Source organism: Apus apus, chromosome 10, assembly GCF_020740795.1.
Source record: "Apus apus isolate bApuApu2 chromosome 10, bApuApu2.pri.cur, whole genome shotgun sequence".
Classification (NCBI taxonomy): domain Eukaryota; kingdom Metazoa; phylum Chordata; class Aves; order Apodiformes; family Apodidae; genus Apus; species Apus apus.
The window spans coordinates 15,603,258-15,620,522 of NC_067291.1; positions in this window are offsets into that span (position 1 = coordinate 15,603,258).

The following is a 17,265-nucleotide window of genomic DNA, read 5'->3' on the forward strand; positions in this document are numbered from 1 at the left end:
TTTCACAGCCCTTGATTTCAGTTACTGCTTTGATTTGCCTTTAAAGGAGGTTATGCATGGCTTGACTTGTCTTCACAGCAGCAAGAAGACTTGCCATTGTTGCTGGACCAGGTTTTACACCTCTTCCCAGTCCTAAAAACAGATGTATCTCTAGGCTATGAGCATGCCCTTTCCTACCCACCACCATGCCCTTTGGCTCCAGTGCCTGCTGGAAATACAGGATAGGCTGTCCTGTGTGTCTTCACAGGCTGTTTTCAATCTAAAAGTTCACTCAGACCTTGTCTAGCCCATCTCCCCACTGTCCTCTCCCACTTCAAGCACTCCATATACTGTTCAAATGAATTGCATGTTGGCCAGCCCCATGACTGATTGCTTTGCTGGGAGCAAGGAAATAAGTCTTGAGTTGCTGTGCACCACATCTAAAGGAAAAATGGGATGTGCCCACATGAAGACAGCCCTGCAGGTTTGACACACTGGGAAGAGTACAAGTCATGCTTTCAATCTCTCTGCCTGCAACAGTGTCCAGGGTCCATATGTCAGAATGAAATCATACAGAACTTCTTATAATTGGATGTGTGACCTAGAGTGCTGATCCTGATGTTGGAATCCCTGGGAAGCATTTGCATGCCCAGTTTAAGCTCTTGTATCATTCAAACAGTCTTATGAAGACAAATCATACTGTACAGCATGTCTAGGGTTATGAGCTTGTCCCTTTTATTTCTTTAAATGGGCTCTTGCTGAAGGATGGAGTGGTGAGGGGCAGAAGTTGGCTTGGTAGGCTGTGGTGAAATGGAAATGATCCCATGTGAGCAGAAGGCTGGAACTAGGAGATGAGTCATGTGACAGGTGGATGAATCATGCTCTGAAAATCACACAAACCTACCCATTTTCTACACTTGTTCTTCTTCTGGAATCTATGAACTAAAGAGTTTCCTGTCCCCAGCTACTTCCCATAGAGCCCCTCAGTTGCTCCTGTGATTTTAACTCATATTAATAAAAATAATCCAGTTTGCTTAAACTCTTATGAGCTCCCTTTGACAAGAAAAACTCAGCTAACAAAGGGGCTAATAATATCCTACAGAAGGAGGGCTGGAATGCACTGGGGATCATGAACTTGTCATCTCACACAGCTGTAGCTGAAAGAAGATGGAGATTCATAAGAAGGAGGTTGAGTTAACCTTGAAAAACAGGTTGACTTACTTCTAGATTTAGCAGCTATAAAATCTATAAATAGAAGTTTTGTGGGGTGCTTTTTGGTGAAGAAATGCTAAAAGAAATGGAGTTTTTAATATGTTTTAGCTATCTTGTAATGTCTTCAGGTATGCATAGAAGAACATCATCCAAGCACTTCACATGTAAGGAATATTAATAGTTCACATGGACCATTTTCTAAACTGCCTGTTGTGTTGAACAGAAAATAGATAGAATTTCCTCTGAGCTGATAAACTGGCAGGTATGAGTTTGGGAGTCCAGTAACTAATACTAGACTTGTAGATTTGAAAGGACACTGAAAAATGGACAGACAGGGAAGTGTGCATCGACTCCTGAAGCTGGAGATGGTTTCAGAAGTGGACTCATGAGGCAGTGATTCAGAAATGGATCCCTGATGCCTGGATATGCAACCTGTTCCATAAGGTCCAACCTACAGATAACATTAGTGGTGTCAAGGGTCACATCAGATAACATCTGCCTCGCACACAGAAGCTGGTGTGTTTGCTTAAAGTTAAACTCAACCTGCTGCCAAGATGAGGGGGATGTAAATTGTGTCTCATGCTAGACCTTTGGGATATTATTCTTCTCTCTTAAACATAATATGAAAGTCTGGTCTGTGAAAATGTAGAGTTATTCTTTTTAATGGTTTGTTGGTTGTTGTTTTTTTTCAACTGAGAGAAATAAGTCTTGTTTGCATCAGAAATGCAGCAACCTTATGCTAGGCAGGACTTGCAGGAGTGAAGCTGACAGGAGGCGGCCGGGCTACAAATTAAAAGTGAAGCAGAGCAGCCTTTTCTCATTCCACCAGCTCAGAGAAATACTGAAAGCAAACCTCTGGCAAGTAGACAGTGAAAAGCAAATTAAATTTGGGACCAGATGGTGTAGATCAGTATAATACAAGTTGATGTCAATAAAGCAGTGTGATTAATGCTGCCAAGAATATCACTCATGATCTTTTCAATTTCAGGTGTTATTTGTAGCACAGGTGAGGCAGTTACATACAGATGTGTGCACAGATCATGCTGGAAAGAGGGATTTAATTTCATTTCTGTTCCAAGAGAAAGGGCTAGGTCTGTACCTAGATGTATCTGGAAACGTGCAGGTACTGCAGACTGTCCTGGAGAGGAGGGAATCTGGGGCTGAGGGGGAAAAAGAGCAGCACATCTATGGCTGACCACAAAGCTCAGTGCGGGGCTTGATCCTGAGCACTGAAGGCTTCTGTGCTGGGAAGGGACCTGACAAGGCTATGACTTTGCTGAGTACATGCCAGAGCCTCCCTCGACTGCTGTCTGTCTGTCTTTCTGCATCCCTTGGCTCTTGGGAAGAGCTCTGAGGGATTTCATGTTGCTGCTCAGTCTGCACAATTCCCTACACCCTGCCTTTCCAGGGCTCAGTGTTTGCCCAAAATGCAGTTCTCTCTCAACCTCAGTCAGCTTGGGGATGATTACTTCTGTAAATCCTGTTGCAGAAACAAGGCATGCTTAGGCTTTGTTTTTAGTGTGGTCTGAAGCAGGAAGAATGAGGGTGTCTCTCAGCAGACTCCCCAAGACGTAATGTATATCAGAACTGTTTAGCCAAATCCCTGGGCTTTTTCAGATGTGTCCTTCATGATTTGTTTAGTGTACACTTTGCAGTCATGGTTCAAATAAATAGAAGATTCAACTTCAGGAGTATCTTCATAGTGCATTTTATAAATTATTAGAGTTAATGGCTTATAAGAAGAACCATTACCAGTTCTGTGTGCTGGTTAAAACTTGACTATTTTGTTGTATTAAATATAATTAAGAATAAATTACAGCTGATATTATAGCTACCCCATCTTGTGTTTGTTGTTAAATATTTGGGCTGACATTTCATTTGAAAAAAACTTTTACAGAACAAACAGAACCTGTTGTCCTTCACATATCTTTTTTATTTTATTTTTTTTTAAATTAGTGTCTGATAATTGGGTAATGTGTATTAGGATGTTGAATATGATTTTATTATGCTTTATATCATGCCAATAATTATATATTTTATTATTGCTCTGTAAATATGAGTTTAAGTTGAGTGTTACCTCATCCAGATTGGATTACTCTTTCAAAAAAATATTGAAAAAACATATTCACTGTTGGTGGATATTGCCTGACCATAATATATCCTTGAAGCTTCATTTTCAGAATGCTATTTGAATCAATTATCAAGAATGCTTCATGTTGTCAATAGTCTCAACGTAGTAGTTCAGCTTCTGATGGCACATGCAATTCTATATGAATATCTGATAGAAAAATGAGGTTTGTGTAAAATAAAGACCTCACTAGTGGATTAGATACATATCTGTAAAAGAGTTGTAGAAGACAAGCTGGATGATAGAATGAAGAGTGTCTTTAAGAATGAATCATGTCATCTTGGGTGATGTAGCTGTTTTCCAGGAAAAAATCTGTTGCCAAGGATCAGGGCATCCTTGGCAAGCTTAAATGTGTGATCAGCATCTTTTCACAGAGCTGAACTCCTTTTTTTAAAAAGTGTCTTTTGTGAGGAACTTGGTAACGAGTTTCAGCTCAGTTCAGGAGATGAGTATCAGTCAAAAATTACTTGTTTTTTCACCTTTGCCTTTAGGCAGCCATGAAATAGTTAGGCCAGCTCTGAGAGTATTTAGCCACTTCATTGTTATAACCTATACATCACCATGGAAAGTTAGACATTCTGATAGAAAATCTGATCCGTACAGGTAAATATTTCATTATCTGACTCTGTGTTCTGAAATGTATATTTAATGACTTAATATGCAAGTCCTTCATTCTCTGGATGTGTCTTTTTCAACGCTTCTTGTGCTCATTAATCACATTAGCAATTCCTGGTCTCTGTAGCACACCAGGAGATAATATATTCACTCCCTTTTGTGTGTGTGTTCAGAAGCGTGTCTCCCCCCTTTGGTTTGTATTGGATCTGAAGCCTGAAGTGACAATCAATGGCTCAGATTATTTCCTTGCTGTCAGCTATTGACTTTCCCTCAGCCTGATATCAGAGCTCCTTTCCCAGGGTGATTCTAACACGGTAGAAACGGGAGGGGGAGAGCAGGCAGGGAGGTGAGGGGGAGTTGAAGCAGAGCTTGATAGAAGTCTTGCAGTTTATCTTAAAGCATCTTTAACTGAATGTAAATGAAGAGGGGAAAAAAAATGCCAAAAATCTGCAATTTAGGATAAAAAACCATAGGGGCTGAAGTTATCTACCAATGATGCCAGCACTGGGATAACTTTTTTCCCAAGAGTTTTATTTATATGATGATTGTTGTGCCTCTCAGCCTGATTTGAAGCCCAAAATGTTTTCATTAGCCAAAGCCTTGTGCTGGCTGTGCAGTGTGGCTTCCCTTCTTTACAGCAGAAATAATCTTCAGGTTCTGGAGGAAGGTTTTTCATCTGCTCATCTATTAAAGCAGGGGTTCTTGATTCCTCATTCTCTGCTTTATCTACAATCACCTACACCAAAGCTCAGTAGCCACAAGCTAATTCCCAATTATGATAGTAGCATTTTGCTTTTTCTGCTGAAGATGATGATGAAGTGTCAAAATAGACATGATTTCAAAGGAAAGTGAGTTTGTCACTAGAATATTAATAGCTTCATTTTCTACTATAATAGAAGTCTCTCTTCCACAGGTCCCAATTTTTCCTAGGGAGGTAAGCATATTTACCTGTATTTCTTTAGCCTTTAAACAAAAAGATTATAAATTGTTAGGTGACAGTATAGATGTGGAAGAGAATAGGGATAAAATGTTGGAGTAATGGTGAAAGAGAAGCCAGACGTGGGTGACTCTTTGAAGGACTGGCAGCTGATATTGGAAGAAGGAAAGGTCCTGTGTCTGTCAGTGTCTCTCCAACTTGGCTTTTTTTCCTTTCTCTTTTTCTGTTTCTCTTTTTCTGTTTCTCTTTTTCTGTTTCTCTTTTTCTGTTTCTTGTTTTTTCTGTTTCTTGTTTTTTCTGCTTCTTGTTTTTTCTGCTTCTTGTTTTTTCTGTTTCTTGTTTTTTCTGTTTCTTGTTTTTTCTGTTTCTTGTTTTTTCTGTTTCTTGTTTTTTCTGTTTCTTGTTTTTTCTGTTTCTTGTTTTTTCTGTTTCTTGTTTTTTCTGTTTCTTGTTTTTTCTGTTTCTTGTTTTTTCTGTTTCTTTTTCTTTTTCTTTTTCTGTTTCTTTTTCTGTTTCTTTTTCTGTTTCTGTTTCTTTTTCTCTTTCTTTTTCTTTTTCTTTTTCTTTTTCTTTTTCTTTTTCTTTTTCTTTTTCTTTTTCTTTTTCTTTTTCTTTTTCTTTTTCTTTTTCTTTTTCTTTTTCTTTTTCTTTTTCTTTTTCTTTTTCTCTTTTTCTTTTTCTCTTTTTCTTTTTTTCTTTTTCTTTTTCTTTTTCTTTTTCTTTTTCTTTTTCTTTTTCTTTTTCTTTTTCTTTTTCTTTTTCTTTTTCTTTTTCTTTTTCTTTTTCTTTTTCTTTTTCTTTTTCTTTTTCTTTTTCTTTTTCTTTTTCTTTTTCTTTTTCTTTTTCTTTGTAACTTCACTGCTGCACTGCTGAAAACTGAGAAACTCCTTTGAGCCAAGAGAAAATTGCCACTGACCTCAGTAGACTGGAGTCCTTGACACTGCTCCAGGGCTGGAAGACATAGAGGGAGAGTATGTGTGGCAGCCCTGACTCAAAGCCTGGACTCTGGTGATGGAAGATGGACAGAGAGGTGGGATGTCTTGTGTCTCTGAGTCACAGGTATGCGGTGTGAACTGGAAGCTGCTCTTCTGCTGGGTGCCCTGGTGCCACAGGTGTGGAGGTCAATGGAGGAGAGGCTGGAGGAGGAAAGGATGAGTATGACTGTGAGCAGAGAAACCCCTTAGTTTTGGATCAGATTGAGGTTTGTTTTAGATACTGCATTGCTCTCATCTCTCAAAGTTTGGGTTGTAATTAAGCAGTTCAAGGTGCCACGGGAATTTAAAATAAATGCATTGATTGGAGACACAGGGTGGTTTAGGCAAGAGCCACAAAGCTGACATAATCTGTATTCTGCACAAAGGAGATCCCATTCTGGCATAAATCTGGGGATGGGATCTGTTCCTTCCCTCCTCTCCTCATGCTTGTTTTGATGGTCAGTTCAACCCTACATTTTCATCAATATAGTTTACACATACACATATGTATGTGTAAATACAAATATATAAACTAACTTCAGCTAGGTTGGGAAGATAAGCAGCCACCTTTAACAGAACTTCCCTGCCTGAAAGCAGAGAGCAGAGCTTCTTGTTTAGCCCAATTTAGTTTTCATTTAACGAGACCAGAGAGTCTGTATCACAAATGACGTGTGGCCACCACAGTACCAAAGTTGCTGTTGACTTAATCAAACATGAGTAATGGGTTGGTTTTACATTAGTATCTGCTTTTCTCCATTGTGAGAGTAGTCAAAGGATTCCCTTTGTCTGTTAGCAAGGAAGAACATGTTTTTTATCCTATCATGCTTATTGTGCAGTCGTGTCAGCAGTAAAAAATGTCTTTAAACATGCCTTCTTTTATCAGTGGAGAGATCAATGCAGCAACTTTCTGAAAGCATAATGCAGTTACATGTGTTGTGGGAGACTAATGTGAACTCTCTAGGTGAGGAAGCTTTTCATATAGTCAGGGAAAGACAGCATGGATTTTATTTCTCAGCAGAGTAAGATTAAAGGGATTTCAAGTGTGCTTTGAAAATGTCTTATAAGGGAGAATGATTCAGGCTTACAGTGGGGCTTCTGCTGCAGAATGGAAATAAAGCATTCCTGCATATAAGGTTTGCTTTTGCTTCCAGTGATGGAGTCAATGGAAAATCTCTGCTGCTGTATTAGACTTAGACCTAATGATGACAGTGGTAGATGGCAAGGAGAGTGGCTAGATGGTTGTGTTGACTTCAAGTGAAAGCCACCACTGCAATGACAAGTGTTCACCACAGAAATAACTGCAAGAGCTAAACCCTGCCCTGAGATAAGTTGAAAGGTATTAAGGGGCATTGGGAGGTGTTGGTTAGACATATCCTTGGTGGAACTTAGCACTTGAAGGGTGAAGCATGCTGAAGCCAGTTGAAGGAAACACTGAGGTGCACCATGATCCTTTCTGATGCTCTTTCTTGGGTAGGACATGCTGTTAAAAGAAATACAGCAACACTATTTGGTGGCTTTTCCTGTCGGGAAAAGGAGGAGCCAAGTTAGTCAGCAGACTGCCACTGCAAGGTTACAATTTGGCTAGGACATCACTGCAGAAGGCTTGAGAAATATACCCTAAGTATGATGTAAGAGGCTTTTGAACCACCACCTGTCATAGTTTTCAGGGGATTAATTTCTGGATTTTATTTTCCCATTCATAAATACCAAGGAAATATTCCTACTCCCTTGCAAATGAATGAGTCCTCTTTGACTCCATAAATGGATGTGCCAGTGGATTTCCTAGACTTAAGTCATTCACAGTCCTCTCATCACTAGTCAGGATAAATTTAATTTCTTGTGACTATTTTTTTTTTTTAATAGCATGCTCACATCTCGAATCAGAAGAGACATCCATAAAAGCTACAGAAATCCAGCATGTTAATCACATCATTGACCTTAAAACACTTCCTCCTTCTTGCAGATGACTTTGTCCTCAGCACATTGTCAGTCTGGTAGTACCTCACTACCACTCTGCAGAAACATTTTCTTTTCCAGACAGATTCCTGTACTTCTCATAATCATTAACATGTAAATACATCTCATAAAGCACAGAAATGAACTCACAATTATAGCTTTTCCAGCCATTAACACGTGTGATAGTTAAGTCTGATTATGAACTTCGCCTGTCCATGTTCATTGGCAACATATTCCTGTGGGTCTCTGTTTCTTTGCCTGCTCTGGGCTGGACTGACTTGAAAGTCCATAAAGCTAAAATGTGCTTAATGAAATAGCAGTACTAGTCCTTCCATTGGGCTTAAATGTGCAAAAGACCACTTTTTTTTTTCGATTTTCAAATGTTTTTAACTTGCTTATTGAACATATCATGCTAGAAATACAAGTCCCTGACTTTGAGAGATGCCCTGGAATTTAACAGCCCATTATTTTTCTATGGGCAATTTATTGCAGTCAGAAGTGATAGAGTTCATGGAAAGTGGGTAGATGGATGGCTTAATCGTTCCATCCCCTGTCATGACTCATTCCCATCATCTCCATCTCTCCATGAAGGGTGCATAAACACGTCTGCAGACTTAATCATGGCCGAGAGTGTCTCATTAAAATATTACCTTACTTAGGGTCAGAAAAATGGTTATGTAGCCCCATGACTAGGTTGTAGAAGAGAGAGAGGATTAAGATCTTGATTGCTTCATTCAGGAGAGGATGTCCAAACCAAAAACCTTCAGATGGCCTTGAGCCTGGGCTCTTGAGCATCTCTGCAGGCAGTTCCCCAGATGTTATTTTTTCAGGTACTTTAAGGATAAGGTTGTTATTATTATAACAATAACACCTTACTGTTTGCTTTCTGTACTGCCTAGGAATTCTAATCACAGGTTAAGATTGCACTAGGGCACATATACCTCGAATAGACAAGCAAAAATACAGTGTATGCCTGAAGGAGCTGATAGAATGGATGTCACAGACCTTGCTAGTGAGGGTATCTCCAGGCCTCGCACAGCAGGGATAAGGTTCTAAGTGTTGGTTCTGTTGGAGAAACACAATGCCAGAAGGGAGATCATGGAATTATTTGGGTTGTGAAGGGACCTTAAAGTTCTCTAGTTTCAAGCCCCCTGCCACGGGCAGGGACACCTTCCACTAGACCAAAGGCTTTTGCAGCTCTGTAGGTAACACAGCCATAGCTCAGAGTGGGGTTGGGGTTTGAACACACACCAGGTGCTTCCTGATGGAAGCTCTGGGGTTACATCCCTGGAGTGTGATGAAGTATAAGCAGGCTTGAATTTGCCATACCTCAGCCTCTGGTGGAGATCACAAACCATGGTTGAACCCTGTCCAATGTCTTCTCCAGGTCTGTGCCTTGCAGACATCACCTCAGCAATTGTTGTTGGCTCTTCTTGAACTGATTCTTCATCCCTGGCTGCACAGTGATGTGATGTAGCCATGCGAGCGTGGTCCCTTGATTCCATTAAAAGCATAATACCCCATTATTCTAAAGACAAGGGTAGAGGAAAACAGCTGCTTTACTAATTAAAGTAAATAAAAGCATGACTGGCCAGCCCCCCCCCCCACTCCAGTGCACAGTATCCTGCCCAGACCCTGCGCATCGTCACCATCCACTCAACTCGTTGCCCCCGAGTGCCGTGAAAGCGGGCAGAGCGTGGATCTGGAAGGCTGCCCTTGCTCCAGTCCAAGTGGTTTTGTGAGTCAGGCTCTTTGCTTCTCGCACAGAAACCCATCCTCTCTCTTGCCTTTCCATTTGCTCATGCCCCTCTCCTGCCAAAGTAACTAGTGCAGGGCGGGGTGGGGGGAGAGGAGAGGAGCAGCCTTTCCAATCTCTCATTAATTTCTAGATGTGGAATGATGGGGGGAGATGCATGTGAGAGTCTAATAGCAATGAGCTGAGGTCCCAGAGATGGTGAGCAAGGCAAGATTCTTTAACTAGCTACTTAATTATAATAAATTTGAGTCTAAGAGCACTAGGCAAGTAAATCAATCAACCCTTGCAGGCGGGCTCATTAAAACTAGTAAAGTGCAGACCAAAAGGATCATCTTATTAAAAGGAATTAGCATTTGCCAGTTAAATCCTTTGCTGCCCATGGGTGATAGGAGAGAATTTGGATTTTGAGCTTGTCTGCTGTTGCAGTGGTGAAGGGCTGACCTTGCACAGCAACAAATGTCTTTGGTCCCTATGGCTGGGCTCCTGGCTGGCCAGTGCCCACGAGCAAGGCTGTAGAAATGCTGGTGGACTTTTGCCAGTCTGGTCCAGCTGTGGGTTGCCAGCTGTCCCTCCTGTGGAGCACACTGAAATACGATCAGGGGTAGGTTCTCTCTTGCAAAATATGAGTTAGCTTGCTCTCCGAGCTTTTCTCCAGTCCTGTGTCTTACAGACCGAGACATCACCTCAGTGATTGTTGTTGGCTCTTCTTGCAATGACTCCTCCCTGGTTGTGTGGGATCTCTCTTCTCCTGTCAGATCTTAATATACTGTAACCCTCAAGCAGCGTTTTCTATCTTTGCCTTTCTTTCCTGGCTGCAGGATGCAGTACTTTGGGTTTTCTAGTGTTTTGAGAGGCAAATTTTCACAGACCCTATTATAATCTTGTTCCTTTAGGAGAGTATATTTACCTTGGAAGAAACATTAAACTGAGAACAGCTATCCAAACAGCTGGCATCTTTCTTCCTGTTTTTCTTTTCTATCAGATACAGTGTTGGTAGAAGGAGACACATTTTTTCCTTTTCAGACTTTCCTCTGCCCACACTCACATTCCAGCGGTGACCCTCTGTCTGTGCAACACCACTCACTGCACTTGCGGAAGTGTGATATGAAAATTGCTGCTCCCTTCACAGCATCCTGGTACCTGGAATGGTGGGGCTAGTGGGGGATGCTACTGGAGTGCTCTTGCCTGCTCCTGCATTGCATTTCTGACAGCAACTGATTTTATGGAGGTAAAAACAAGTGTTGGTGTCCGTCTTTGGTTGAGCAAGATACCAAGAGTCAAGATGATCTTGTTGACTAAGAGGAGACTGCAGTTAGAAAGGTGGGAAGATGCAGGTTGCATAAACCACCCCTTATGTTGCATACCCGCAGCTCTGCCCCTCTGACCCTGTTCTTGATGAATTTGATTTCACCCAAAGAGGGATCATTTTGGTGGCCACTACCTCAACTCTGCTGGAGCTTCAGCTGCTTGGTCAACTAGTGAAGCAGGGGGTCAGAGCAGCTGTGGAGTCCTGCAGTCTGGGTCCAGTCTGAGGATGAATACAATTGGTACAGTTCATGGCATATTTCCTTCAGTTCCTGCTGCACTCAGGCAACACGTTGGTTGCACAGTACTTTGCAAATAAGTGTACTGCATATGACCGTAGCTCCTCTTCAATATTTTTTATCATTTTGGAAGGCCTTTTTCTTTCAAGCCCTTGGAGGCCTCAAGGGCGTGTAGGGAATTAATTAGAGAATCTTTAAGCAGTTCAGGACTTCATTCAGAACAAGTTATGTGTTGGAAAATATGGTGGGAGAGGTAAGTATCAGAAAGAGCTCAAGCATCTGTTTTGTCCCACTAGGTTTCCCTTTTGCACAGGAAATACTGAGCCTGTCCTGTTCTGCTTGACCCATCAGCAGAGCACATCACAAAGAACAATATCCTGCTAAGGGGTTAGGAAGAGAAGAAGGAAGAAGGAAATACTTACTGTGTATGAGCTCTCTCAGCCAGTGTGATCAATACAGGAATCAAATAAAGTAGTACAGTCTTATTAAAATACTCTGGAAAATACCCATTCTTTGTTCCCTCATGTTTCCCACTCACTGCTCCCCCTTTACATTCCTTTAGCCTTTGCCCAGATTTCACCTCAAACCACAGGCAATTACTCTTCTATTTTTTTTTCCTGGAAGGTGAAGGGTTAAAACAATAAATATATTGGTTCCTGTTTTTTCCTCTTTGCAGCTCTGGGCTCCAGCTGGGTGCAGACGTGGAACAGTAACAAGTCCATGGGAAAGGTTCATCTTCTCACAGCCCTTACAGCAGCTCTCCAAGCTCGGTGTGAACTTCCCAGAACACAGTGGTGGAGCCAAAGCCCTCACTGATGCTGCCAGGAACCTTTTGCTGGGAGTTAAGTGATGGGGTGGAGATGGTGCATGTGTAAACCCAAGCTGGGTTCAAAGTATGTAGGAAGAACAGTGTACTCAGCCCTCAACTGAATTTAAATACATATATATACACTTACATAGAGCTGTGGCCATTGGCAGTTGGCTGTTTCCACTCTGTGTGTGTCTCTGGCTGGTAACTTATAGACCTGGAAGAAAAAACACATTTCTGGTGTAAAAGACCAGACTCAGCGGTATGTTCTGGTGTTCAGATACAGAAAGATAACTCAGTTTTGCTTTTGTCTCTTCACAGCAGGTTCTCTGTTTCCATGAATCTTAGCCCCTGGGGGCCATGTAGACAATTTCTGTTTACTCACACTGTCATCTCTGAGCAGGCTCAAATGCTTCAAAAGCATAGCCAAGAGAGGACTTTGGTTCCCCAGGGGTAAAGGGATGAGGGGCAGAAAGAAAACCAGGCTCTCCCAGGGCACTCTGGCCCTGGTGACACCAAGGACATGTGAAGCAGTGACTGCTGCACCTGCAAACTCTCCATGTGTGGCAAGAAAGCAGCCACTTTGCAACATGTTTCTTGCCCTCTGCCCTGGCAGAAGAGTGGCCTGCCCTTGGGTGCAGGTAAAACATGGTCCTGGGGGCCTGGTGCAGGGACAGCCGGTCCCAGTCTCCTCCCTCATGTGGGGAGTAGATACTTATGTTTAGTCCTGCTAAACACTTTCTATTCCTCGATGACTCCTGATGGGAGAAAGGAAATACTGCATCTTTGCAGATCAATAGGTTTGCTTGGGTTGGTGTCTCAGCCTGGAGAATAGCAAGAGCTGAGGAAAGAGAGGGACAGACTTACCCCTGCATGAAAACTGGCATGGTGCAGGCAGCCTGGGTGGTCTCAGCTGAGTGCAATCCCATTTCCATTTCCCTTTGGCTCCATGTGTGCTCATGGAGAGTTACTGTGGCTCACTTGTCATTGCTGTTTAGCTCTCATAACTTGATTGTTGTCTCAAAGCCCAGTTCATGGGAATGTGAGTGACAGGCCTGTTCCTAACCTAGCATTAGTAGGGAATGGTGGGGGAAGATTTCAGCATGTTGTGTGTGGTTTATAATGGGCTACCTTCTGGTGATGCAGTGGAAAGGCAATGGTGAAGTTGTGGCACTGGGGTCTCACCAGCTTGGCACAGGTGTACAGGCATTGCCCAGGGGCAGGCTGACCTTCTGTAGTTAGCAGTTATTACATTTTTGTTTTGCTAAAAGTTGCTGAAGTTTTGTGTCAAAAGGACTGAAACTGGAGTGGACAGAGATGAGAGAGCTTTGCTGATCATCTGTCCTGTTGGCTTAAGGGGGGTGGAAGTGCCAGGAAGCCAAACCCAATAAGCTGCCCCAAATTGTGCCTGATGCTACTAAGCACTGCACCCCTTGCAGTCCCTTTGATTGACACCAGAAATGTCTTTGTTTTCCTGAATTCTTTGTGGAAAAAACTGAAGGGAAAAAAAAACCCAACAGGGAGCTCTGAGACAGTCTGCACTTCCCCTGCCCCTAGCCAAGCAGTAGAGAGCAGTGGGTAACAGTTAGCAAAGGTGTCAGATTTTCTCTAAGGGCAGCTACAAGGCTCTTGTGCCAAACACTGTTTGACATTTAATTTAAGACCCATGTAAAGTAACAGCCAGAGCAGGCAGCAGGCAGAGCCTTCCAGTTGACAGACTGGCTCTAGTTGCCTTAATTTTCTTAGCACGGTGGCCAAATTTATCTGAGAGTGAGAAATTCTCAGAGTATTATTTTTTTAGTGTGTTATCCCATTGTGAAAAGAGAGTACTGTGTTGTGTTCAGACACTGTTTTGGGATTCAAGTGGCCTTAATTAAGGAACATAATGAGAGAGAGCTGTGTGTCAGTGCCTGAGGGGCCAAAGAAAGTTGCTCCTCTTCTATCAAATAATGTTCCAGTCAAACACTGGATTCCTGGTCTGAAATTGAGCCATTCGGCAGGTGTAAAGATAGAGAGAGAGGATCTGTGTGTCACAACCACTCAGCACAGAGGGGTTTACGTGAAGATGCCATCATATTGTACATGTGCAAAAAGACCACCCACAACACCTCTTCTGCTCTGAGTGGTTTGGGCTGGAAACCCATGGATAGGAGAGGAAGGTCAAAGTTAGTGACAAGAAGATTGCAAAGGGTTATTTGCAGTCAGGTTGCTTTTGTTTTCCTGCTGGCACTGGGAAATGAATCTAGTGTGCTGCTAAGTAGCTGAAGCAGGAATAAACCCTACCTGGGTGTATGGAGGGAGTGGTGGGAATGTCTGTCTGAGCCTGATGTAAAGAGGAAAGCAGCAGTGGAAGCTGGGCTGACTGTACAGCTAATACTGACAAAGGGGGAATATTAAGAGGTGGCTGTAGAAATGAGTCAGGAAATGTGTGTTACCTAATTTTTATTATTTTATTTTATCTTATAAATAAAATAAAATAAAGGTATTTGATCAGTAGAGCAAAGTATGGTACTTCCAGGGGTGCAAGTTTGGTGCTGAAGCTGTGGAAGGGCTGTGTTAACTGCACAGGTAAGGAACATGGGACAGGAAATGTCTGTGAAGCAAGGGGTTTGCTGCAGTGAAGACCAAAGGCAGCTGCAGAACGTGGAAGCACTGGAAGGAGAATGGCTCCCCAGGCAGTGGGATAGACACAGCAGCCTGGAGGCAGTGTTGGCTGGGTGGAGGACTTGGCTGCTTTTCCAAGGTCATTAGGAAGTCTAGACTTTTCCATAAAAGGGTCCCATTTGTGGAAGAAATCCTTGGGCTACCAATGCCCTTAGGGCTTTGCACAGAATGTAAAGGCATCCAGAGCAGTCTTGCTACACTGAGGTCCATTCCTCTAGGTTTTCTGTGTATATGGACCTTGGGAGCTGACTTTGGGGCAGGCTGGCAGGAGTGAAGGTGGCTTTGGGGCTGGCCCACCTGATGGCTGAGGCATGGCTGCTTCAGGCTGGTTGGGTTTTGCTCCTCATCAGATTCTTTGCCCAGCAGACAGGACAGAGGAGCCAAAACCAACTGCATTCCTCTTAGAAAGCCAGAAATCAAATAACTGCTTCTGTGTGTTGATGGAGGCATTTGAAGAACTCTATTCATGCAGCTGTTCCCAAAACTCAGAAAGGAGACTTCCATCTCTGTGACAAACCTCTCCTTAGTGCCTGGTGACTCGGGAGTTATTTGGCCAATTGGTTGGTGCCATCCTATGGCTTTAAATGCTTTAAATACCAGCTCCTCTCCTTATGTAGAGAGCATCTCTCAGTCTTACATAGCCCATCTGGAGAAAGCTTCTCTGTGGTGGTGTTTAGAGTAAATCACAAGTCCAAACCCCTCTCAGATCACAGAGTATGCTTTTTTTCCTGTTAATGGGGCTTACCAGCTTATGCTGCAACTTACCTTGGAAGGAGAAACCAAAGTGAGTTGCTAAAGGCAGGGAAAAAATGAGTGCAGCTTTCTAATTAAGTCAGAAAAAAAAATAAATTAAGAGGTTGAGAAATGCTTTTCTTGAAAGAGGGTTTTGAACTCCTGGGAGAGTGGCAATTGTTGGATGCCATTCCTTTTGCAAGCCCAGCTGTGTTATCCTTGTCCTAGGACACCCTCGTGAAAATCAGTGTCAAAAAAGACTGGCCTGGTAAGTAGAATCCTGCAATCCTGTGAGTCCTTCCCCAGAGGGTAAAGTGTCTTCTGATGGGAATGAGCACTGGGGACAGACAATGGTGCCCATCCCTAAAGAAGCAAATCTAGGAGCTGCAGTGTTGAATCAGGCTTCTGTCCATGGGAGACAGTTTGCTGACTGTGAGAAACCTCCTGGCATCTCCACAAACTTAGATGATATTGATTCAAGCTTTGAGGAGTTTGTAAACCACCTGGAACCAGCAGTATGGTTTGGACAACCATAATGCAGTTGGAGATGATACCATCTTGGGAAGGTGTGACTGGCCTGGGACCATTTCAAAAAGGTTTCTGTGTATTTACCATGCATTTTTGTGACAGGTTTTTTTTTTTTTTTTTTTTTTTTTCCATAATTGGATCTTCCTGAATGGCAGTTGGGTGGTTCAGCAAAGAGAAGAATGTGTATTAAAAACTGAAGAACCCACCACAATGTGGGAAGAAATCCTGAATAGCACTGTGGGACCTTCCTAAACTGTTTTTTATCTTGTCTTTGCTTTTAACAACCCAATTTCTCTTTGTGCATTGGGTGTGCAGAGGGGCTGATCTAAGCTGAGCTTATCACAGCAGAGGAACTGGAGGAAGCTCAGATCCTGGAAGTAGGACACTGCTTATCCAATAATCTGCAGTTTATTTTCAAGGGAAAAAGGAAGGGCTTCATTCCTGCACAGGGTAAAATCCTCTCAGGGTGTATCATCTGGTCCTATAGAATAGGATGTAGTCCCAGCTTTCCAGGTGCTGGTTTCCTTCCTGTGTCTATCGAGAAGCAGAGGTGCTGGGCTGGGAATCTCTCCTGCTCCGAAGAGAAAGTACCTCTCAGCAGGAGTGAGATATCAGGCTTAAAATACATGTGATAATCTTTATCCTCCTACCCCACCCCTTTTCACCCACTGCCACGATTGAGTTTGTGAGAAGAGTCATACTAATAAATAAACAAACTGTACACTATTTGAGGGCAAAAACTCCCAGGAGAGGAGGCAGTGAGGGATGCGAGGAGATACAGGGATGTTTAACAGTGAAGCACTGGGGCAGACTTTGGCTGAACATCAGGAAAAACATACTGAGAGAAAAATAAATTTGGCTGTTCCCAACAACAGTAGCTGCAGTCCTGTTACCCTGTCTAATTTTAAACACTCCTGCAGGCATCATTCCCATCTGAGCCTGGTTAGAGAAGGTTTCAGCCATGTGACTATTTTGGAGATGTCACCTTTTCTTTGGCACAAAATTTTCCATGGAAAATATTTTAAATCAATGCAGATAATTTATTTCCATTTCAGCCATCCTGCAATTAATTTAAAGAAGAAAAATCACTTTGGAAAGGTGAGGACAAGGGAATTTTTCAGCTAGTTCAGTGTGGCCCTTCCTTTAAAGGAGTTTCCAATCAGCCACCTTCAGGTTACATTTTTTTGCACAACTAACAGTATCAAGATCAGTTGGAGGAAGCAATTATGTGCACTTGCAGCCCAGAAGCCACCACTATCCTGGGCTGCATTAAAAAAAAACGTGGCCAGCAGGTCAAGGAAGGTGATTCTCCATCTCTGCTCTGCTCTTGTGAGACCCCACCTGGAGAACTGTGTCCAGTTCTGGAGCCCCCAACACAACAAGGACACGGAGCTTTTGGAGTGAGTCCAGAGAAGGGCCACAAAGATGATCA